At 37.8% G+C, this 25,713-nt stretch overlaps 1 long non-coding RNA gene across 1 annotated transcript; it reads right to left on the bottom strand.

Annotated features, from left to right (window-relative positions):
- Nucleotides 1-2,856: 2,856 nt before the first annotated feature.
- Nucleotides 2,857-24,071, bottom strand: LOC147916494 (uncharacterized). Its single transcript, XR_015553012.1, has 3 exons — nucleotides 23,962-24,071; nucleotides 3,872-3,968; nucleotides 2,857-2,963 (listed from the first exon to the last, which is right to left on the bottom strand). It is a non-coding gene; the product is annotated as an uncharacterized LOC147916494 (long non-coding RNA).
- Nucleotides 24,072-25,713: the final 1,642 nt, after the last annotated feature.

Below are 25,713 nucleotides of genomic sequence, written 5' to 3'. Positions count from 1 at the left end.
TGTCTTCAAATTTCTAAAGATTCTAAATAGACAATAATAGCTCAGTGGTTGTAAGAACAAAGAAATAGAACTTGAGTTAGTTCAATTATGTAACTCATTCTAAAGCAATGATTAAATCATGAATGTCCACTATCATTCAGCCAACTTCTGATGTTTGCAGAAGACAAAAAATTTCAGAAGTTTTTACAGAATATAATATAAATTTATGATAAATTTTTTGCTGAAGATATTTTAATGGAAATTTTTTGACTGCAGAGACATTTGCAAGCTTCTAAAATTGATCCTGAATGAACAACAACATGAACAGTATTGAAATTTCTGGAACTTTTTTGTAAAATGGGATTACTTAGGAATTTCTGATAAATGTATTCTTATGTTTAAGCTTTTTCCTAACTATTTTAAATATCCATTGTTTCATGTGAAAGAAACTTTCAAAATTTCAAATTAATAAAAAATGTTCTTCAATAAACTATGAGCAAAGATGGAGTGACATATCTGACCATACTGTCTACTGAACATGAGTATGCAAAGATCTGTTTTAACAATGTCATTGACAAATTTGCAGAAGGCTTAAAAACATACAGAAACTGTAATGTTATTACTCATTATTATGACATGTTTCTTTTTTCAAAAAACATGTTAATGCAATTAATTTTTTAACCTATAGTTTTTTTCTCCTTTTGTACTATGATACGTAATTCATTCTTTAAATTTTCAATTTTATGTTTTTGCTGGCATGATTATATATACCAAGTTCAATTGTAAAAATGTCAATATCTATGTTTCTCTTCTGGCTCTTATTATTTTATTTCATTTCTCAATTACTGAAAATACTTTTATCGTATAGAAGAGGGTTATTAAAAAATGATTCTCTCTGGGTATCAAATATGATAGGTACTACACCACCCATCTGAGCCCTGAATGTGGGAATGAAGGTTCACACCCAGAAAGACTGCCACCCTATAGTTTGATCCTATGTATTTCTGTACTTGCAAGATACTGCCTGCAAAATTCCTGGTCACTCTGATACAATGCACCCTGGGGTGTTAACACCCAGGGAAACTTGGGGCCTAGAGGGTCACCAGACATCTAATGAAGATGGGGTGGGGATCTAGTTTTGACTGAGCGTATTATCTGCACTCGAGAACACGTGCACGTCACTGTACCTGGATCTTTGGCCTTGGTGCCACAGAAATCTTTCTCTTAAACACGCGAGGATTAAAAGTCCAGGCTTCAGTGAAGATGGGCTCTCCTTGGATTTACTGTCTTTAGTGCACAAATGTATTTGGCTTGTATCCTGAAAGTTGTGGTAGTCCAATAGCTCATGTCTTAACTGGAACCCAGAACTTCTTTCTATTGGGTGGCACCCCCTGGGACAGAGGAGACCAGCTCTGCCCTAAGCCTTAAGAGAAAATCCTTCCCTTTCTCTTCCTTTTGTTCCTTATTCCTGGCATCTGTCATTTTGGTTTCGCTAGGGGATGGTGAGGGGCTGATTAGAATCATTCAGGGAGATTTTGCCACATATACACATCAGATCATCTAGGAATGACACGTGTGTAAAGTTTGATAACTTCCCCCTTTAAACTACAGTTTGTGACCAATTAGTGTGACATGAAATTAATTGTTCAGTTGGTACAAGTAGCAATCAAAAATCAGAATTGAGGGGGGCCAGTTAAGTTCGTGCACTCCGCTTCAGTGGCCCGAGTTCACGGGTTCAGATCCCAGGTGCAGACCTACTCCACTCACCAGCCATGCTGTGGCAATGTCCCACATACAAAGTAGAGGAAGACTGGCACAGATGTTAGCTCAGGGCTAATCTTCCTCAAGTGAAAAAAAAGAGGAAAATCGGCAATGGATGTTAGCTCAGGGCGAATCTTCCTCAGCAAAAAAGAAAAAAGAAAAAACAATAGAATTTAATCAAATTTTTAAAAAATCAGAGTGCCTTACTTGTAATATGAGAAATGTTATTTTAGAAATTTGGGGACATTTTTGCTTCAGGTGTGTGTGTGTGTGTGTGTGTGTGTGTGTGTGTGTGTCAGGGGGCAATGTAAGATATATTTCTAACTTGGGACCATGGTCAAAAATGTCTGCAAGTCATTGCCATGGAGGGCCAAGACTAGAGGGTAAGCTCAGGGAATGGCTAAGAAAACCGTCACTCCTGCTTTCTTCAGAGGCCCTGGACTTTCGTCTGCCTTTGTGAAAGAGACTCTGTAGCTCCATATGGTTCTGAGCAGGTTTCCAAGGCCCTGTCCTCTGACTTCTCCATCAGAAACCTAAGAGGAGGGAAGGGCACTGACGGAGAAAGATTCCTGGTCACACCAAGCACACCCAACAACAACAATCTGCATTTGTTCTATAGCTGTTGATGAAGAACCTGTCCATTATACTATTTCCTGTTCCCTCACTGACTGTCCAACATGAAGAATTTCTTTAAGAAATTAGGTGAAAGAAAACCCCATCTCCTCTATAAATTGGTAGGTGTCCTCCCTTAGGCCCTGACTGCTGGAAAGCTCCGAAGCTTCTGGAGGGTTTGACCCGTCAGCGTGATGTGGTTCAGCCTCATCCTTGCTTAGGCCTGGCTTTCTTTCATGTATTTGCACTGTGTTTACTCCATCCTAATGACAGATGCCCAAATCTCTTTTGAAAAGAGGAAGGATGTGTGTGGAAAATATAAATGTTGCTCCACTGGGCAGTAAGGTTTTCTACAGTTGGGCCTGGGCCTTTCCTCCTTATACCCCTGGTGCCTGCCTAGCAACTCAGTTCAATATTATTGATATACAAAACACAGGAAAAACCAAGCAAAAAAGAAACCAAGCTTAATTTTAATACAGACTTTTAACATCTGCTTACCTCTAAATAATTCTGTTATTTTCTTCTCTTTTCATTTCCTTTCTTTATTTACTCCTAAATCCATGCCATGTTGGTAACTACTTATTCTGTCCACACCAGATGCAAACTCTCACCTGGGAAAAGGGGGATAGAGTTGGTATAAGAGAATCAAAGCTGCCCAAGAATTAGAAGCTGACACATTAGAAAGTTGAATCATGAAAAATTACCCTGGGCCAAAGAAGAGGGATTAATAGCACTACTGTCTCTTTCCCTGGTTCATTTTCTCCACAGCACTTATAACTTTCTAATAAACTATATCTTTTACTTATTTACTTTATTTTTTATTTTTCTTTTCTCCTTAAAATGTAACCTCCATGAGACCAGGGATTTTTTCCCACTGCTATATCCCCAGTACCTTGCACATAGTAGGTGCTCAATTAGCTCCAGAAACCACACTTTTAACCAATCTTCTATTCAACTTCTTGAAACGATCAGTAGTTTCTGCCACCCCATCTTCCCCTAGCCCCACTATAGCTAAACTGCTGACTTGAGTCTGCCAGGCATGAACCCAAATCTGATATAGAAGAGTGGGGAGAGGATACACTTTAGGTTGAAGAATCCTACATTGAGTAGGACTTTCACGTATCTTCTAAACTCCAGCAAGCCCCCAAACACCCACAAGGGAGGCTGTGATGTTCTTAATACCTAATGTTTCTAGTGACCATGAGCCCAGCTCTCCTGCCAGTGAACTGAGTCTCCCTGCAGCCCTGTGAGCCAGTCAACGGCTGCAAACACAAACACAGCTGTCAGCCTTAATGGCCTATTTCTACATTTCTCCTCTTCTTCATTCTACCCTCAAACAAACTGCAAAGAATCAAAAAAATAACTTCAGTGCACCAGAATGGAGGCCACACAGTAAGTTGGGACTCCAGTCTCCTTTCCTTAGCGTTTCTCAAGAAGAACTGGCAGAGATAAATAAATGTTTCATTCATTTTAGAAATCCTGATCATGAGAAGGCAACAGGGCAGAGGGCAAAGCCTACCAGATTTTAAGTCAGAAGATCCAGGTTCCTGTCATAGCTGTGGTTACCGCTATAACTTCAGGTAAATCAATTTCTTCCCCGGACTCAGGTTTCTGGTCTGTAAAATGTGAATGATAACCTTAGTAACCTCAGATGCTTGCTGTGAAGGTAAAATTCAACAGTATGCTGTAGAAACACAGGGAATCATATTAATATGAAATAATATCAGGGATTACCCTTCCCTGAAAATAAAAATATATACATAAAGAGATAATTTAGAAGATTACAAGTACATAGAAAGGGCAGGAAAAAATGACAAAAGTTTATAAGACATCAAAATAATTTTCTATCTTCCTGAGTTTGCCAGGTAGGGTATTTAATAGCACTGTTAGGTATATACTGTTTTCTCCATTTTAGGGATAATAAAAATGAGGTTTAGGGATCATTAATTCATTAATTCATTCAACATACATTTATCGAGCACATGCAATTAGGCACTGAAAGTTAAGTTACTTTTCCAAGGCAACACTACAATCAGGCAGCAAAATCAGAATTCATCCTCAGGTCTGTCTGAGTCCAAAACCCATGTTAACAAAAATGATACAAAGTATCTGGAAGCTGTAAGGAACATCAGAGCTCATTCATTCCCAACCCTCTACTCTAAGCAGGACTACATTCTACGGAAGAATCTTTGCATCATTAATAACTCAGATGAGTGCATTGACAGGCTGCTGATAGTATTCCCAGATTACATAGCCAGCATATCGAATGACAAAGCAGAATCCATTAATTCAGTTTAACAATTATTTCCTGGTCACCTAGGACGAGCCAGGTAATATGCTAGGTGATTGTGGAGATACAAACACAAATAAGTATGTCCTTGGCCTAGAGAAGCTCAAAAGCTAATAGGAGAAACAAACATGGGAAAGGAAAAAGGCATTGAAAGTCAGTTGGAGATGGTCTTTGACAAACTTGTTTCTGGGCACGAGAGACAGCCCCTGGGTATATCTCCATATGTTTTGTCATTGTTTTTTTAATGTGTGTATGGAGGGCGGGAGGATATTGGAGTTTTAGTGAGCTGAAGAAAGTAAATTTTGTGTGCATAGGTACATTATGTGAGGCTTGGGCAAAACTCAAGTTGTATTAAAAATAATCCATCTTTGGCTGTATATACTAACATTGATCAGCACTTTACAATTCCCCTCCTCCAACAGACTATCCCTTCCAAGTAAAAACGTTACAATTTATCAAAAAGCCTTGATAACTTTCCTTTCAGAAAATGAAGATACAGAAATTCTGTTGTTTTTTCACTTTTCTTCTCCACACAAAATTAACTCTCATTTTATTAACCCATTCCCTCAAGTTTGTCAGTAGTTTCATGTTCAACTCGTTTCCGTTGGAAGTGGGGGGTCTCGGGGAGAAAATATGTGCTTTTTTAAAAAATATTCTGAAATGTACATGGCAGGCATCTCAGAAAAATGAGTCACATTTCCATATGAAGATTCAGGATTATCAGTAAACTTGATGAAAGCTAAATTCTCTTTCCCAGGCATAATTGTCATACAGGAGCATTTCTTTCTCCCCTGTTCTCAAGTCTTCATTATTATGCATGCAGCAGTTAGCATTCTGCAGAGCAGGAAGGCATAGTTAATCTCTGAAGTTTAAAGTTTGTTAAAATGCACATCCCTGTACATATTAAAAATCAGATTCTTCTGTCTCTCAAATGCATAGGGGAACGAGGCTAGAAATTAAAGATAAAAAAGGAAAGTGCAGAATATTGTTCTGTTTCTCTCTGTCATATATTCATCAGTATAGAGCTGCATGACAAATTCAATGAAATAAAATTAGTTTCTATAACTCAATGGGAGTTCTAGAAGAGCACCTGAACACGGCATTTGCCATGGATGTTTGGAAAGACTTGATCTCTCAACCCCAAAGCACTGATGCGGATTCTATGAATATTAATGAAGAAGAACCACACCAAGGGGCAAATGGTTTTCTAATGCTCACTTCCTCCTCACTTTTTTTTCCCCCCCAAAATGGTCCTTTCAATACCTCCTGAACAACTACAGCAAATGTCTCATGCTTTGTGCCCTGCACTTGGAATCATACTTGCTAACCTAATTTCATACAGAAGGCTTTAGAATTGGAGTTGCCTCAGCAGTCACCAATTACTTCAATGGATGCTCCATGCCTCAGTGGAGTGACCTGATCCAGGCATAACAGGAATAGCTGCTGAAGATTTCATCTCAAAGGAAATGTCCATCACTGAAGGGTGTCAAGGATGGGTATGTGAACAGTAGGAGCTTGTTCAGGAAAGAGGTCTACAGTGAAGAGAAGAGAATGAGCCCTCCTGGAGTGTCTGCATGGGGTCTGGTGCTTGGCTGTGTCATCTCATTCAATTCTTACAATAACTCTTTGAGGTGAATATTATTATACTCTCTTTACAAGTTAATCAATTCACTCAATAAATATTTTTTGAACATCTATTACATACCATACATTGCTTACAAGTAAAGTAGACTATAAGGTTCTCTCTCTTACAGAGCTTTATTGGATGATATCGTTTTGAAAGGCTTTAAATCTGTAAAGAATTTATGCATATATATTAATTAAGGGCTACCAAATCAGTAATTAGACATCCCTAATAGCCTGGTACAATTCAATATCTTTGAAGTGCTTTATCAACTGTAAAACAAATAGTATAAGAGCTTCATTTATAAGATATTATTAATATATTTGAATATTCCTGATCTAGCACATGGGGTTAAGAACACATATTCCTGGAGTTGCTTTAAGAGTTAAAGGAGATAGCACATACATATTTATGGGCTCAAAAAATGTTATTTGCCCTTCTATTTCACTTCTTTTTCCTCCAACTTATTCAAATATAATTTACCTCTAAGTAAAATGCAATACAAGGAGCATTTGTATTGGATTCCCATGAAGGGAGAGTGATTCATTTCTAAAGTAATGAAAAGATATCTTTTTAAGGGATCTTACCTATGAGACACTCCTATTGTTTGACATCCATGGATAGCATTAGAGAGAAGTTTTGTTGAACCTAAAAAACATATTTTATGCATCTATACCATTTTATAATCTAAAAAATACGTATAAAATTAGGGGCCAGCCTGGTGGCATACTGGTTAAGTTCACGTGCTCCGCTTTGGTAGCCCGGGGTTTGCAGGTTCGGATCCCAGGCGCAGACCTATACAGCACTCATCAAGCCATGCTGTGGCAGCATCCCACATACAAAATAGAGGAAAATTGGCACAGATGTTAGCTCAGGGACAATCTTCCTCAAGAAAAAGAGGAAGATTGGCAACAGATGTTAGGTCAGGGCTAGTCTTCCTCATCAGATAATATATTAATTAATAAATTAAATTAAATTAAAGGCCATCTTAATTGCAGCAAACTTTTATGAAAGCCTTCCTATATTTTTCTTCTAACATATCTAAAATTTAGAGTTTTGAGAAAGACAGGAGAAGGAAAACAGCAATATTTGATAAAACACCAAGAAGAGTCATTGAAGCTACCATGAAGAAATATTTAGTAATAAACCTATGCTGAACTTATTAATGTACACCGTTTTTACATTTCTCTCTCTCTCTGATTTCTCATTTATGCCAAATTTCTCAAAGATAGTACAGGATTTTGAATAATATATTGTCAAAAATCTCCAGGAGATGGTGCTAGAAAAATACTTCACCAAACTGGACTTAGGACTCTTCCCACCGGTTAAAGAGATGTTGGTATCACTGTTCCTTCACCAGTTTGGCTACTTTCCCTGCAGTCTTTAGTGACAGTGAATCCTTACCAGTATTTCTTTATTCTTCCTGGCCAACTCTGTTAAAGAAAATTCCAAAAGAGGAGGCAATTTCAGAATAATCCTCTTACTAGAAATCAACAAACACAGAGGATATTATTATCTAAACAACTATTTTCCAAATTTTCTCAAAGTCCAAAGATATGCCTGTGGAGTATTTTAGTCTTCATCCCTAGAGCCAACATTGAACACTTTTTCTTCTTGCAATAAATATCCACAGTAGAGATGATCTAAATCATAATTTGGTCCAAAGAATGTCTTTATCCTGATTTCCAAATTTTTTTAAACATTCAGTTTCAAAGATAAACCATAATTAGGCATCATTATGTTTTATGATGATGTCCTCCAGGAGAGTCTAAAATATAGCTTGACATAGCCTGTGACCTTATATAAATGATTGCTCCTCTCTCTGCCTGTTCTTCAACTACAAAGTGACAGCACTTTTAGACCAGGGGCAATCCCCACCCCACCCCCACTCCCATGTTCCCTACCTCCGGACATTTGGCAATGTCTGGAGACATTTTTGGTTGTAGCAACTGAGGGTTGCTACTAACATCTAGTGGGTAGAGGCCAGGGATGCTACTAAACATCCTACAATGCACAGGACAGCCCCTACAATAAAGAATTATCTGGCACAAAATGCCAATAGTGCCTAGGCTAGAAACTCTATGTTAGAGGATTTGTATAGGTCCTTCCAACTTTGAGTTTTACAAAGTTAATAGGTATATTATATGATATATACATAAATTCAATTCATATTAAAACCAAACTTCCAGCTTAAATAAATCTCAAATTTATCTTGAAATTCTAAACTATGAAAAGGAAATGCAGGAACTCAGCAGCTAGCCAATTAGGCAACATGTAGTAAGTGTCCACAGTAGACATATAGGACTTGGGGAGGGAAAGATCTTAAGATGTAGTTCCAAATGAAATAAAAAGTCAGCCACCGTGGGCTCCACCCAGAATAAAATGGAAGGAGAACTGCAGAAAAACCTGCATGGTCCATCAACAACATTTACTTCAAGCCAAATCCTAATGGAAGCCTAGATACTTTGCTTAAACTAAAGCAAGACAGTTGTGAATAGCTAGTCCTTCTAGCAGAGAAGTTTATAAAGATTTTCAAATAATTTATTCTTCAAAGGAATTGAGGGGGAGTAGATCAGCGGAGGAGGAAATGGCTATAGCAGCAGAGGTTTAGAATATGCCCAACTCTCCCATTAAAACAGCCAAAGCAACTAGACAGCCAAATTAAAAACTCATGGACTACATTTGCAACAAAACAAGGTGATATGAATCCAAAATACAAGTAAACGGGGACAAACCACCACCAGCCACAAGACGTGCATGCTACCATTGTCCCCGCAGGAAGAAGCGGGGGCAAACAACAGAGGTCTGTAGACTGAGAACACAAGAACTTCTATCAGCCAGCAGGTGTTACTGGAATTCACAGAAGACCACTTTGAGAGTGGTGACCGACACTGGGGTGGTTTTGCTCAATCCAACAGTACATATGTACAAGGGGCCTAAGGAATGACCTAAAAGAGCTGGAGCTCTCTAGCCACTGTGCACACATGAAACTGACCAGCCAGGGATCCTTTCCAGGACAAGGTCTCATATGAGGAGAAACTGCTGAGAGTGGAATCAAAAGTAAGCAGGATAGGGACAATAGACACAAGGAAAGGAAGTGGTCCAAATAAAAGTGGATCCAGGAAACAATACCAAGAAATCTCAGAACCCAAGCTACCTTGCTTTTTAAAGCTACATGAAAATAAGCAAAGAATAAAACAAAAATAGAAAAGAGGGTTCTGTAAAATTAAAAAAGCTATCTGAACCAAGTCTTCTAATATTTCTGAAAAACTAAATTCACACAAAAATGAGCAGCGGAAAAACATTGAGGTCTATATCTTAGATAGTTACTATAAGAGAAAAGATAACAAAAATAACATCTCTATAGTCAAGGGCTGTGCAATAGAACTTTCTCCAATGAAGGAAATGTTCTATACCTGTGCTGCCAATACAGTAGCCATTAGGCACATATGGCTATTCACTAGTGAGCATGAGGAACCAAATTAGATTAATTAAAATTTAATTAGATTAATTAAAATTTAAATAGCCACATGAGGTTAGTAGATACCATATTAGACAGCATAGTTATAGACAATAAAAGCGTTCCAAAAACACTTACTCAAAAACAGATCAAAACTGTAATAAAATATTTCAAAATAAGCCAAAAGCATTAAGAAAATCATGTAATATAAATAAGAAACATAAATCAAAATTAGAATAACTCAAAACTGAGATGATAACCCTTAAGAAATAATTAGAAATTAAGAAAAAATATTTTAGAAATGAAGACTAAACTAAAAGAAAACAAGAGTAAATAAACAACACAAATAGTATGTTAAGAGAAATGAAAATGAAAAGGAGAAAGAAATTTAAAAATCAAAAACAAATGAAGACACAGATGAAAAGGATTAGGAAAAAGGGACAGTTATTGAAGAGTCGCTAAGAAGACCCAACATACAGATAATAGGAATACCTGAAGAAGAAAACCTATGTTGATAAGCACTAAAACGAATTCTAAAGACTGTAACTCAAGAACAAGTTCCTGAAATAAAAGAGACTTGAAACCACATGTTTGAAAATGCACACCATATAACCGGAAATATAAACCCAGAATGACAAAAACCAAGAAATACGTATTCTGGTAAAAGGATAGAATTTAAAGAAAAATTAAAAATTCTTTTGGAATCTAGACTAAAAGAGCACATGACTTATATAATAGATTGGATTATTGGCCTGTCATCAGACTTTTCAACAATAACACGTTATGCCAAAATAAAACTGAGTAACTGATTTTAAATACTCAAGGAAAAAAATTATGAGGCAAAGATTTTATATTCAGAAAAACTGAACTTCCAGTATAAAGGAGACAGACAGCAAGCAATAATAATAATAATTCAGTTACTATGTTCCTCATGAGTGTTTCTTGAGGAATCTACTAGAGAACAAGCTTCAAACAAGCAAGGTGACTAGAGGCTGGTGGCAAGCATTATGTATATAGCTACTTATAGAATTAAGATTTAGTGAGGATTAAAAGGGAGAGATTATAGTACATAATGGCTGTTGATCTGATAACATAGATTCAGTAGAACCATTAAAAAATGTGGGGAGTATGGGACTAGCATATGTAAAAAATAATTATTCTTTTTAATTATTAACTAATAATAATAACTAACTAATTATTTTTAGTTTTTTATAGTGGGCACTAGTAGTATTAGTATTGTTATTCTGACATCGTTGTATGGATAAAGAGAGAGAACAAATAATTATGGGGCTTTTCTAATTCTATTAACCCTTGAGAATTAAGATTCTTGGTGAGGAATTAAAGAGATAGAGATATATTATTGTTACATGCCATCAAGTCCGCTCCGACTCCTGGCAACCCTATGAATGAGTGATGTCCACAATGCCCTGTCCTCAACAGCCCTACTCAGCTCCTGTAGACTCATGCCTATGGCTTCCTTTATGGAGTCAATCCATCTCATATTCTGTCTTCCTCCTTTCCTGCTGCCTTCCACTTTTCCCAGCATAATTGTCTTTCCCAAAGAATCCTGCCTTCTCATGATGTACCACAATAGGACAGCCTGAGTTTTATCACTTTTGCCTCCAGCGATAGTTTAGGCTTAATTTGCTTTAAGACCCACTTGTTTGTCTTTCTGGCAGTCCAGGGTATCCATAGAGCTCTTCTCCATCACTGTATTTCAAATGAATCAATTTTTTTCCTGTTGGCCGTCTTCACTGTCTGGCTTTTGCACCCATACATAGAAATTGGGAATACGAGGGTGTGGATAATCTTGGCCTCGGTGTCTAACCAGATCCAGTCGAATAAAACTACTGTAATCCTAAATATAAATTGTAAATATTGCTATAAATTTGTAAGTATTTTATGTTTATATACTGAAAATATTTATTTCAGCATTATTTTATATATTTATATTTACTAACATACAGTGCATATTATATATTATTCATATTATAACACATTTACATGATACAATATATTATGTACATATATATGCATACATAATATATATTATTTGTACGCGCGCGCGCGTGTGTGTGTGCATCCTAGCTCTCTGTTCACTGAAAAGGTCTAGAAAAATGACCACTCAAGTAGAAATAAGGATCTCTAGCACCTGGCTGTGGTCTTGAAAAACTATCTCCATTAAAAGAAACCAGGTCAGGGGCCGGCCCAGTGGCCCGGGGTTCGCCGGTTCGGATCCTGGGCACGCACCAATGCACTGCTTGGCAAACCATGCTGTGGCGGTGTCCCATATAAAGTGGAGGAAGATGGGCACGGATGTTAGCCCAGGTCTAGTCTTCCTCAGCAAAAAGAGGAGGATTGGCAGATGTTAGCTCAGGGCCGATCTTCCTTACCAAAAAAAAAAAAAAAAAAAGACCCCAGGTCAGGTTTCTTAAAGATATGCTGATTCAGGTCGGGATTAGGAAATGTACAAGATGACCTTGAAACACCTTGACATATCAAATGAATAGCAAGGAATCTATCTAAGATTCCCAGGATCTGGGGCCGGCCCCGTGGCTTAGCGGTTAAGTGCGCGCGCTCCGCTACTGGCGGCCTGGGTTCGGATCCCAGGTGCGCACCGACGCACCGCTTCTCTGGCCATGCTGAGGCCGGGTCCCACATACAGCAACTAGAAGGATGTGCAGCTATAACATATAACTATCTACTGGGGCTTTGGGGGAAGAAATAAATAAATAAAATTATAAAAAAAAATTACCAGGATCATGTCAAAAAGACTCAGAAACTAATTTATGGGGCCCCCACTGACCAAAAATGAAACAATTTTTAAACTCCAATAAGGATAAGCATTGCAATGGATTGAAAACCATCAAATATATTTATAGTATGTTTGAAACTCATGATTTCATAAGAACCAATTTATCTCGAATACTGGGTAAATAAAAAGACAGCACTCTCACTAGATAACCAAATGATATACAAGGGGAATCATCTCCTTAAAAAACTTTTCCAGCTATTAAGTGAAAATAAAATGATAGAATTAGACAGATTGATAGAATTAGAATAACACCATTTTATAACCCCCAATGAATGCATAGCTCCTAAGAATTGAGCATCAATAGCTGCTACCATCACAAACTAACAAAAACTAGGTTTGATATACCTCCTGCTAAAATAACACAGTGCCAAAGGGATTGAACCTGAGTTCTATAATGTTGAATAAATGGATGGATGGATGGATATATAAAGTAACAAAACCACATAATAGGAATTCCAAAGTGACTTTAAGCTTTAAAATTGTATGATTCTCTTTTTTTGTGTGTGTGTGAGGAAGATCGGCCCTGAGCTAACATCTGCCAATTCTCCCCTTTTTTTGCTGAGGAAGACTGGCCCTGGGCTAACATCCATGCCCATCTTCTTCTATTTTATATGGGACACCGCCACAGCATGGCTTGCCAAGCGGTGCATCAGTGCGCACCAGAGATCCAAACCAGCGAACCCCGGGCTGCCACAGCGGAGCACGTGCACTTAACCACTTGCGCCACGGGGCAGCCCCTGTATGATTCTCTTTTAACATTAGTTAATTAGCAGGGCCTTTGATGAAGTGAATATCTCCTGGGACTTATAAATTAGTATGCAGAAAAGATCTCATTGTGCTCCTGCCTCCCCTGAGGAACCGGGATGTTTTCTCCTTGTGGACAGTGCAACTGATATGCTTCCCTCTGGGCCTTATTATTGCATAACAACAAGTTTATTCTTTTGTGTGTGTGTGTGCCTAACTTGTGCCATTGTGGCTTGCTTCTCGGCTTCATGAGCATAACTATCCACCAAGAGTAAAGAAAGAAGGATTAGAAAGGAAGCAAAGGGTGAAACCCAAGCCCATACTATATGCATAGATATAGTGTCAATCTTCATACTGTGAAGAAATGACGTTTAAGAGGAAAATGCAGAGAATGGGAGACAGGAGCTGGTTTACACTTATACACATTTCCTCTATCAGTCGCCCACTCTTAGCTTCTCCTCACCTGCTTATCCAAATGCACTGATGCATAAATATTCTTCCATTAAAAATATTACCCGTTTTATGCAACTAGCTTCATTCAAAGGACCTGTAATTAGTACCTGTAAAAGCCCACTATATTTAGAAGGAATCATACTATTTAGACAAGGAAAACATGACATTTTAATTTGGATAAAGACCAGACTTCGTTCAATAAGAAAGAATACTATTCCTTCTGCTATATAGAAACTACATTTTTTTTTTTAAGATTTTATTTATTTATTTTTTCCCCCCAAAGCCCCAGTAGATAGTTGTGTGTCATAGCTGCACATCCTTCTAGTTGCTGTATGTGGGACGCGGCCTCAGCATGGCCGGAGAAGCAGCGCGTCGGTGCGCGCCCGGGATCCGAACCCGGGCCGCCAGCAGCGGAGCGCGCGCACTTAACCACCAAGCCACGGGGCCGGCCCAGAAACTACATTTTAAAATTCTCCTTCTGCTAAGTTATAATGTATCTCATGAACCTTACAATCTATATAACATTTCAGTCTTTTCCTTATTTTTCTGGCCTTTTCTTGATACTTGTTTAAAAATCTCCTTGCATTGGCCTCCTGAGCCTGTTGGAGTAATATTATGAAGCAAATGACCAGACATAATGACTTTCCAAGGTCCTTGTGCTTCCTTATTAACATTCAGTTAGCATAAGTCCTGACTTTATTATTGACTACATTGAATACACAAGACACTGACCTCTGCCATCTGCAACTAAATCTCTTCCTGCAGATCTATCAGAATGGTTTCATATATGGAGGAAGCAAGAGAAAACAAAGCAGCAACCACTTCTCTTTTCTGTCCCTAGAAACTTGAACACACTCACATCTGCAATCCAAAAAGAGGAAAGAGAGCCCCCTTTGCATTAATTACTGTAAAATCTGGAGTGAGGTTTGGAGTATAACCAAGAAGAAAAATTCAAGATGGCAATCCAAGACTCATCTTCCTAAACTAAGGTAAGACCACTGAATAAACAGAATCAGATATATCTGCCCACCACAGAGGAAAATGACCAGCATATATAATTTATTTCTGAGTCTTAAAATCAACTGATAGGACCCAAGGAATGCTTTGATTGGATAATGACGACTTTCTCCTGTGTGAATATGGAAAAATTTGCCAATTTAAGACTGCTTTACATTCCCATTTAATCCCACATACAGGTGTAGTCAGAGAAAGTAAGTATAAGATGGTAAGTTATGTACCCTGGACTTGAAGCTTTGATAAGTCCCAGAAATGGAGGCCAGGGGACAACTGTGATATGATGCACTGAGTTTTGTTCTAAAGACCTGAGCTTGAGTCTTGATTCTGCTATAAACTTTGTGGTAGAAAATGACTCCAACTCCCTGAATCTCCATTTCTTTATTTGACAAATAAGAGGATTGTAGATGATCTCATGCCGACATGAGCCATTTATGTAGAAATTTATTACCATTCCTTTCTCTCCTTGCCTCTACTAAATTGGATTATGCCTTTCTGGCATTACAGGAATGTATAGTCCCATATATCTCTGCTACCAGAGGTGAAATGATTTGGTCACACGTCAATTTTCAGAGACGGTAAAAAAGAAAACCGTGCCAATATAGGCTGTTTAAAAAGTGAAAGCTTTCTCTTAGCATGTTTAGTTGAGTTTTTAATGGAGAGGAAGACAGAAGAAAGGGCAAAGGCAGTGGAAATGAATGGGAAGCCATGATGTACCCAAACTGTGGTGTATACAACCATCGTTCATCCATAATTCTCAGTCTTCAGGAAGCCTGAGGCTTCTCTGACTCTCTAAAGCAGCTCATTCTCCCCATTTCTTTGCCAATCTGCTTAACAAGAGAAGAAATACAACTCAGACTTGTTTTATGAGAGTATTTTGGGGTTTGTAAAACTCTCTCAAATATGTTATATCGTTTAGCCATTAACACAGCCCTTTGAATTAGGTATCTATGTATGTATGCATGTATTATTATTACCATTTACAGATACTAAGTTTGAGGGAGGTTAAAGATTCCTAAAAAGCTTACATAACTAGGAAAAGACTGAGCTGGAATCCCAAACCAGGTATTCAGAATCTAAATTCCCACTGTCTTTCTATTCCACAGTATGCCACTGATTACTGCAACCTCAGTGCACAGTAGAAACCTTGGCTTAGGAAAGGATTCTCATCTCCTTCCTAGATTCATGTCAAAGAAATCCAAAACATGAGGGAGAGAGGTTAATGACTTCAAAAGTAAGTTTTGTGTACTATAGTACAATACCAAAGGAGAATCAATGAAAGACAAGGAAAATGCAATTAGCAAAAAAAAATAAGAAGCTTGCATTGGTTTTAACTGGCTACCTATAATCGGGAACTTTAAAAAAATCATAAATTATGTCGATGTTCTATATGGAAGATGGTCATGAATGGTACTCCATTTCATTAAAACTTAGGAAAAAGCAAGAGGAATTGACATCAGATGTAAAGATAATTTTAACAACTTGTTTCTTATTATAAAATTAATGCATGTTTACTCCTTAAAAAGTTAAAAACACAAATAAAAAGAATAAAATTACAAGCTTTATTATCTATTCACCCAAAGATAAACGCTATTATCATGTTGGCATATATCCTCTCGGGCTTTGTTTCCTATGCATAAAAATATATTCTTTTTTCTGTATTCTACAAATAATTTTTACACGTTTTCTTTTTTCATAGCTATTTAATATGAACATTTCTCTATATTATTGAATATTCTATAATATTTAAAAGGCTGTATATTATCACTTCAGGAATATGCTAAAATCTAGTTAGCCAGCTTCATAGTTACATTGCTCCAATTTTTATTTATAAATAATGCTTCAGTAACATCCTTGTAGGTATATATTTGCATTCTTTGATAACTGGGGAGTGGGAGTGCACCACGAGGGGAATTTCTAAAAACAGAACTGATTAGTTAATAGGTATGCAATTATAAGATTTTTTTTAACTACTGCCAAATTGCCCTCCAGAAAGCTTAAGCCAAATTAATCCCACTAGCAACACACGAGCATACTACTTCCTCAAACATGGGAAATTTATTCCCACATGTTCATTGGACATTTGCATGTCTTCTTTTATGAATTACTAATTCATATCCAAGAAAGAAATTTTTGACAATGACTTATTACAGTAAGTCTGAGTTGTAGGAATTCTTTTCTTTGGAGTTCTTATAATCATCTAATTATAATCATCTAAATTAGTTCTAGAAACACTCTTCCTGAAGACAGGAGGGATGAACTAGATGAATTCTTAAGATCCCTACCTAAGGTTCATTCATTCATTTATTCATTTAATCCTTTGTTGAGTACTGTTTTACTTCATATAACATTCTATAAGTTTATGTAGAGCTTTCTCATGCAGCATTTTATCTGGTACTCATGGTAACTCTCTGAAAGGGATTATTAACCTACGTCCATGTATGGCTTCAAGAAGTGCAAGAATTCTTTCAATTATATAAATAATTTGTGTATTTGTGCACAAGTACATTTGTTCATTGGAGAAAGTCCTGTAGCTTTCATCAGAATCTTAAAGGCTAAGAATCAATACCTTGTGAGAAAGAGTGGGAAGCTATTTTTAGCTCTATTTTACAAGTAAGGAAAAAGATTCTCCCTCAAAGTTAATTGCCTTGTCTAAGGTCTCAAGGTTATTAAGTGGTGGGATGAGGACCAGCTCTGCTAGTTCCAAGTTCAGTGCAATTTCTACTATACCTTAAGTGGATAGAGGAGTTGAAGAGGTATAACATGTCGTCCTTGCCTCAAGGACCCTAATGGCTATTGGAGAAGCCAAGACTTATGCATGAAAAGTTAAACAAGTTAAGTAAAAAAAATAACATTCCAATATGAGATTGCATAAGATCAACTGCCAGATAATAAATGATTTGAATTTCAGAAATTTTCTGAAAAGTTCCAACTGGCCTTCATAGAGAAGAGAAAATCTGGACTGAAATTTGAAACTTAGTAAGATGAATAGGGGGAAAGGGAATTCATGAAGAGGAGGGAGAAAGAAATGTAAGAGCATATGTCCAAGAGTGGTAATGTGCATGTTCCAGAGACACTCAATAGAAGAAGACTGAGACTATGGGAGGGAACTCATACATATTCGTATTACACTGACCAAGGAACCACTCAGCGTGGGTTTGTATCCTAGGTCTACCGTTAATTTGCTGTGTTATGCTGCAAAAGCTATTTAACACACCTAAGTTACAGTTTGCTCACCTAGAAAATAGGTATAATGGTACTCACGTTGAAGGGTTGCTTCAAGGTAACACAACACCTCTCACATAGTACAGTCTTTACAAATTACCTACCTACCCACCAGAAAAAGAGACATTTGGACAGAAAGATTGAGACAAGATTTTAGAGAACATTGAATGCAAGACTAAGAGTTTAGAAGAATCATTCAAAATTTGTTGCCCTGAATAGTAGTGATATGATAAGAACAATATTTTATAAAGATAAATTGCGCATTTAGGGGCGTGATAGATAGATTAAAAAGTAGAGAGAAATGGAGTTGAGAAGAATAGCCAAGAGACTATTTCAATATTCCAGGCCTAAGAAGTGGTACTGTCTAGTCTTGATGCTAGCATGAGGACTAGAAGGAAAGATATACAAAAAAAGAGACATTTTGAAGGATTTGATGGGCTACAAAAGAAAAAGAAGAGGGAAAAAAAGATAACCATGGGTGACAATACTTAAAGATGTCAGAAGTAAGAGCTAGTTAGGAGAGGTGAATATTGTTTCATTTTAAACAAATTGAGTTCGAAGTGACAATAAAATATTACATCAGTTAAGTTTCAGCCAAAAAACGCTGGAGTCAAATTAAGCAGAAAAAAGATTTAAAACTGGAAATTAAACGCTTAAAAATAATTGGGAGCACTAGAGGAGAGGATTCCAGGCTGGGCCTCCAGAAGTCACTGTAAGAGGAATATGACCGAACTGCTCTGCCAGGGATGTTGTTACATTTGCCACTGCGGGAAGATGGGATTCAGCAGACTACCACTGTAATTCTTTTTTTTTTTTTTTTGTGAGGAAGATAAGCCCTGTGCTAACATCTGCCAATCCTCCTTTCTTTCTTTTTTTTGCTGAGGAAGACTGGAAGACTGGGCTAACATCCATGCCTATCTTCCTCCCCTTTATATGGGACGCTGCCACAGCATGGCTTGGCAAGCAGTGCATTGGTGTGTGCCTGGGATCCCAACCAGCGAACCCCGGGCCACTGGAGCAGAGAACAGGCACTTAACCGCTTGCGCCCCCAGGCCGGCCCCAGTAATTCTTCATGACAAGAACCCACCCCACCATAACTGTGGTGCTGTCACTACAACTGCTCTCCACAGCCGCAAAGTGAGTGACCAGACTCTGATCCAGTGCTGCAGAAAACCCCAGTGTGTGTCCACGGCCTTGCTCGGTAGCGGCACAATGCCAAGCAGCCAGACCACAGCCTTGCTTCATGTCTGCCTTCCCAATCAAACAAGAATGCAGCTAGTAGGCAGAACCTACTTTGAAACCAGAAGCCTAGCTACAAGAGAGTCTGGGAAATGTAGTGTTTTGCTTTGTTTTGAATTGTTTTAGTTTTCCAGACTCTGCACTTCAGGAAGGCCCAATAGAAGGCAGTTGGAATGGAGACAGTGCCAAACTACCACATCCACCACAGACACTGCTGTGTAAATGTCCAGTAGGTAACTGAATAAGCATGGCCAAAGCTCACAAGAGGGATTGGAGCTAGAATAAAGGTTTCAGAGTGAAAAGGAAAGAGATGATATTTGACTTAATTAATTTTATGTTTGAATATCTTATAGAAAGAAATAACAAAGCCAAAAAGACTTATAACTGGAGTTTGCAGCTACCTATACACAACTATTGGGCCTATGATGCGATGAGTACCTCTAGATGTCTAGCTAAGCAAGACCAAAAAGGCCGGGGCCAGGGGCACCTAACCACTGTCCACAGACAACTGACACAACCACGTGATCTCATAAGCCCTGGAGTGGGCCTGATGGCTAACTCCCCAGCATCCCTTCCACCCATGTGATTAATCTAAGCCAGTAAGCTAGTATGGTTCCCCCTGCAAGTGATTGGTTCGAGAATGGACATGTGAGCCAATTCTGGCCAGTGGGACATGAATGGCGGTTTTCTTGGTAATGCCAGGGAAAAATGTTCTCGCTCAGAGAGAGAGAGAGAAAGAGACAAAGAGAGAAAGATATGCTCTCTTGCTTCTTCTGGGTGTTGTCTTCTTTGGATGTTATCCCTGGAACAGATGCTGCAATCTTGCCTGAGGATGAGGCCAACAAAGGCAGACAGTGGAGCCGAGAGACTCACATGGAAGAAAATCTAGCAGCCTGAAGCATTCTTACACCCGGAACCCTAGTCTCCCTAGACTCCTTGTTAAATTGGGCAATTTGAGTCAGAATTTTCTGTTACTTGCAGCCAAAGACATCATCACTGAGTCCAGCATATTTCCTATGACACTGTCCGTTAGATTTTCAGGGAACAAGCTTTCCTCTTTTGTAGCCTGAAATTTCCTCTACAAATAATATATTTTAATGGTATAAGTAAATTATATATATGGAGCATTGTTTGAAGACTACAGTAATGCTGTAATGCAGCATTACTGGTGTAATGGCTGCAGCACAAACTCTCGAGTGGCTTCAAGGTCAAAGTCTTGGGAAGAGAGGTCAGAGCAAGAGAGGAAGAACCTGGCAGATGTTGTGTAGACATCATAGTTCACCAGATTGTGTGTGAATACATGTGAGATTGACCTGGTACTTTAAGTAGTAAGTGAGGAGATTATAGAGACTGAACAAGAACAAGTCAGCTAAGAGTTAGTAACATTAGTGTGGTGTGATTAGGGGAAACTCAGGATGCAATTTTGTATTCTAGGCTTTGTCCCTGAATAAAATCTTTTCATCAAGAAGGTAAGTCAAAGAACACCAGACACATATTCTGACACCTCATGCCCTCAGCTTATGTTAAAGCGTGCTATAAACATCTGGAAACCCACTGTTGCTTTAATAGCAAGGATCTTATTGAGAGCAAGATTTGTGTGTCTGCCATAAGAAGATTCATGTAAGAAATTTGCTTCAGACCTAATTACCAGTAAAAGCTTTGTCTTTCCTGAAGAATGTATGTTTTCTTCTTCAAAGACAATGAGAATATTTTATCCAATCGTATTTCTCTCCTTCCTTCTGCCTAGGCTCATACTAACTTTTCCTTTCTTGTTATCATCCTATTTGCTCTATATTTTCCCTTATTCTGCCTCCTCCCCCCAACTTTGTTATATAGGCATTCTAGTGAACAACTGCATATCCTTTAAGAACTGAAGGGTGGGGCGCAGGTGAAGGGTAAGAAACATTTGATGGCTACCAAAGGGAGGAAGATTGGCTGAGAGAGAGTAGGGAGGGGAAGAAAGGAAAAGAACAGGAAAAAGAGAAAGAGGAAAGAAGAAAAGGAAGGAAGAGAGGGAGGAATGGAAAGGAGAGAAGCAAAGGAATAACGTGAGATAGAGACTTTCTTTGGAAGAATGCTTCATAGTTTGCATCATACCTTCACAGATGCTTCCTCATTTGATCCTGCCCATTTAGAAGATGATGAAATTAAATAATCAGGGATACAGCAATTAAGAAATTTTCCAAAATCAAGCACTAGTAATAACTGTTAAAGAGAGGACACAAAACTCCCTCCTTCCAACTTTTGAGTTGTCTTCCCATTTGTACCACATGAGGTGTTAAGAAAACATACACAAAGACATTATCTCCATAAGGTCCTTCATACGTGATAATTGGTATCAAAAGGACGGAAGAAGTCCTGTGTCCTCTTCAATTAGCGTGATAGAATATTAGCCTGAATCTTGTTATCAGAGGAGTGAGTTGATGATGCAGCACTCAGAGAATCTGGCACTGCCAGGATGTAACAGGGGTCAGGGAATAAGCCAGCAGGCCTGGAAAACCTGGAGGGGGACTCCTGAAGACCCTCCAGGGGAGGGCAGGCGAAAGGAAGCATGCAGATTACTTATATCCTACAAAGCATTAGTGGCCTGACTCAGCTAAAATTAGAAGGCCTTTTCGTAGCAGAGATGAGTAAGATTTAACTTTCAAATCAGCTGAGCTTCCTGGTCAAATTAATAAACACCAATCCCAATTTGAGGAATTTTTTTTTTTTTTTTGCCTGTAGTAATTTATTATACAAAGCAACATAGGTACAGTAAAGGAGATCCGTTATCCTTTAGAAAATTCTACAAGATATATAGACACCATTTACTACATTGCATAGTATTGTGTTCATTCGTTATCATGGTGAAACAAAGGAAAATCAGTCTTTGTTCTCACGGAGTTTAAAATCTAGCTGACTCATGAAAGCAAATATGGAGGATAAATGAACTCTCTAAAGTTATTCATCAAAACTCTTCCTTATTCATACGTCAGGGACTATCTTTAGAAAGTTAAGGCATGGTAATGGCTCACTTATTAACTGGAACTGTAATCCTGAACCACAATCCTCCACTCCAAGTACTACAGATGCTGTAATAAAACACTCTTACCTACTTACTGTAGGAGGTGAACACGTGAAAATATTAATTCCAATTTTATGTACTGGGGCGAAGGATGAGCAAAGTATGGTCTAGACAAGTCATTGTATTAATTTTCAAAGTACTAGGCTCTGCATTATTTAAAATTAAATGGGGGTAAAGAAGATGAAACATAGCCAGTTAGGTAAGGGGAATGGATTGAATAATTTTACTAAACTCATCTTGCAACCTAAAGAAACAGACAAATGGACAGGTCACCAGGATGATGGCAGGTAAGCACTAAAGCAAAACTGGAAAATGCAGCCATATTGCTGATACTGCTCTTTGTTGATTGATGGTGCTCACTGCCATTAGCCACCTCATTGTTATCTCATCTTAAGTGAGACTGAAAACTACCTCAGGGACTGTGGGGATGCACAAAACTATGTAAGCAAGTGTCAACAATAAAATTCTAGGTCTATCTTGTTTGTTTATTTGTTTTATTTCTACCAAGGTTACAAGAATAAAATAGTCTATATTAATGGTCATGGATGAAGAAGTAAAATTTTGAGCCACGTTGCAAAACAAAAGCCAAGGAAATTAGTAGACAAGAGAAATGTTTGTGGTCTAAACAATTACGGTTGCCAATAGTGCAAATAGATACAGAAAGCTAACAAATCCCAGGTGATGACCAATTGATAAAAACTTAGAACAGAACTCCAAATGAATAGAAATCTTAAAGCTTGTTAAAAAAAAAAAAAAGAAAGAAAGAAAAGAAAAAAGGAAATGACTTCATTAGATAAAGATAACTATGTATTTCATCCCAGAAAAAGAAATTCTGATTTCTTAATCTTAATTTTAAATTGTGATATATATTCACCTTGACTTTGAGAGTAAAAGAAGTGGTGATTCTAAAATAAACATTGCTGTCGCTTGTCAGTGGCCCCAGGGAGATACTGTGGGTTAGGAACAGAGATAGGAAACCTAGATATAATGTCCTTCGGGAAAACTAATGAATTGGTGACTTACTTCAGGAGACTAGAGAAACTGAAGACTCAACCCAAAATATAAGAAGAATACATCAATGCTTTGTTCCCTAGTGTCTTTAGAAAGTTGTTATTCTCTTGAAAGCAGTAAATGCAAATGCACAGAATTCTTAAGAAACAGCTAAATTTATACCTATGGATTTTATATTCCTTTATATTTTACCTTTTGTAGTATTTTACATCCTCTTCCCAATCTGTGATTCTTCCTGTCCATGTCTCTTTTTTAACTTAAGAATTTATGTTGGAGGAGACAAAAAAAAGTAAATTAAAAATCCTTTACAAATCTCCTTTAACTATCATAGAGGGGGAGCCTGTATTTCATTGACTGTAGTTTATGCAAATAGGATCAGAGGAATTAACATATTGGAAGGAGCTGACATTTGTCCTGATATATTGAATCGTTAGCATGACAGAATCACTTAAGCTGGATTCACTAACATCAGGTTTCCTCTCATTATTGACCCCTACAGAGTAGGCTCTGACAAGTGGAACTGCTGCAAAGTTCATTAATAATGTGGAATAAATCAATTGTTCAGGAAATACTGAAAACAGATGACACTGAACTCGTACATTTTGCAAGTTCAGCACAAATCCATCTCCACCAAGGACACAGGATCTCCCCGTGTCCTTTTCTGACCTACCTGTGGAACCCGGTCTTCAGTCCCCACTTTCCTCGAGCATCCCACGGCTGGCCAGCTCCTCGGCCCCCTGGAACACAGCAGGCCAATAGTCATTCAAAAAGAAACAGCTTCAGGCCTGAAAAGAAAGCACATGGAGGCTTCTACAGGATTTACAAAGGTGAAGTGAGTGATGGCCGTGATTCAGGGTGTGTGTTTGGCCTTCATTCACAGTTATGGTTAATATTCAAATGTACTGTTTCTATTGCCCTAGACCTTAACTCACAAGAGCTCAACTTGTGTGGGTTAAAGGGTATTATCTGGAATAGGGAAGGGCCAAGAACATAACTTGGTCTATTTTTTAAGATGCAGCATCAGCTACTTCTAGGATGTGAAGAATCCCTTTCTGAAGGTGTTGGACCCTATGGGTACAGGCAACAACACGTCTTTTGAGTAGAATCTCTGATTTTATTACTAGCATCACCTTAACACTCTTCAAATTGTAATCACTTCAGTAACTTCATCACCTAGAAGTTTTAGTTTAAATATGTCTGTGCTATAAAAATCTTTAGCTGTGTTTCTGTGTTATACAATATAATCAGCTTGTGTTAGTCTATGCTACTGTGGAGAGAAATAACATGGATAAAGGAAATCCACAGAGAATCCAAAAATAATCTGACTTTAGCCAATAGATTCTACTTCTCTCCCACCAAGCCTTAAATTGAAGCTCCTTTCCTGGATTGATTTTTTTCCCCTCCTCAGAATTGCTGAATAGAAATGTTAATGAGCAGTTAACAACCAAAAGGAGTGTGGAAAGCGAAAAAGTAGGAATCAACAGAAAAGAATAATCTACAAAGTAGGAAACTGGCCATAATCTGCTGAGAATGAATTATCCAGATTCTTAAATTGCCAAGTCAAATTTTATTTTGACTTTGAGAAAAATGGACATGAAAACGTTTCCGTTAAACCAGTTATTTTTGAGCCGAGGGGAAAAGTGTGGATAACATTTATATAAAAACTAAAGTGCCTTAGAATTTAGGGAATACCTCCACTGGTTTCATTTTGTTTATTTAAAAAAATTAGGTTATTTATAAAGATTTCATCTGCCTCAGAACTTCCTTGAAACAATTAACAGAAGTCCCAGAACACATACAATCGAGGCTCCCTCTGAGTATGGCCTTCTCTTGTCCCTGGCTGGCTCCCCTTTCTCCTTCAGGTCTCAACATAAATGTCACCTCTTTAGAGAAACCACCCCAGATCAGTCTTCTCTGTTATTCCTTATGTTCACACCCTTTTTACTTCCTTTCTAGCCCTTATCATGTTGTAATTGCTATGTTTTCATTTATTAGCTTCTTTTAAATTTTTTTAGCTCCCACATGATTAAAATGTAAGCTGCATGAGGGCAGAAACATTGTTAACATTTTTCATCATAGTGACTGGCACACAGTAGAATTGTAATAAATATTTGTTGAATGAATGAATAAATAAGACTGTGAGTACTTTATGTGCATCCAGCTCTACCTCTATTAAGTTTTCTTTGTTTCTTGGAATTTGGTTTAAAAACCCATTCTAATTCCATTTTTCTTGTACACTCTCCAAAATCAAAGTAGTCTAACTAGCTTTAAATTCTGTACAAAAGACTTCTGTACCAAAAAATATTTTAGCAGCCTCTGTTTTAACTGTAAACATTATCATTACAGAGAAAATAAGTAGCACCCTCTTCTGTTAGGAAAGCAAGAGAAAAATACTCCTTAAGTTTCTACTAAGAGTGCAATG

This window comes from Ceratotherium simum, chromosome 8, assembly GCF_057802395.1.
Source record: "Ceratotherium simum simum isolate JZ-2026a chromosome 8, ASM5780239v1, whole genome shotgun sequence".
NCBI classification, from domain to species: Eukaryota; Metazoa; Chordata; class Mammalia; order Perissodactyla; family Rhinocerotidae; genus Ceratotherium; species Ceratotherium simum.
Note: the sequence above shows the minus strand (reverse complement) of the source record. Positions and strands in the feature narration are given on the sequence as shown.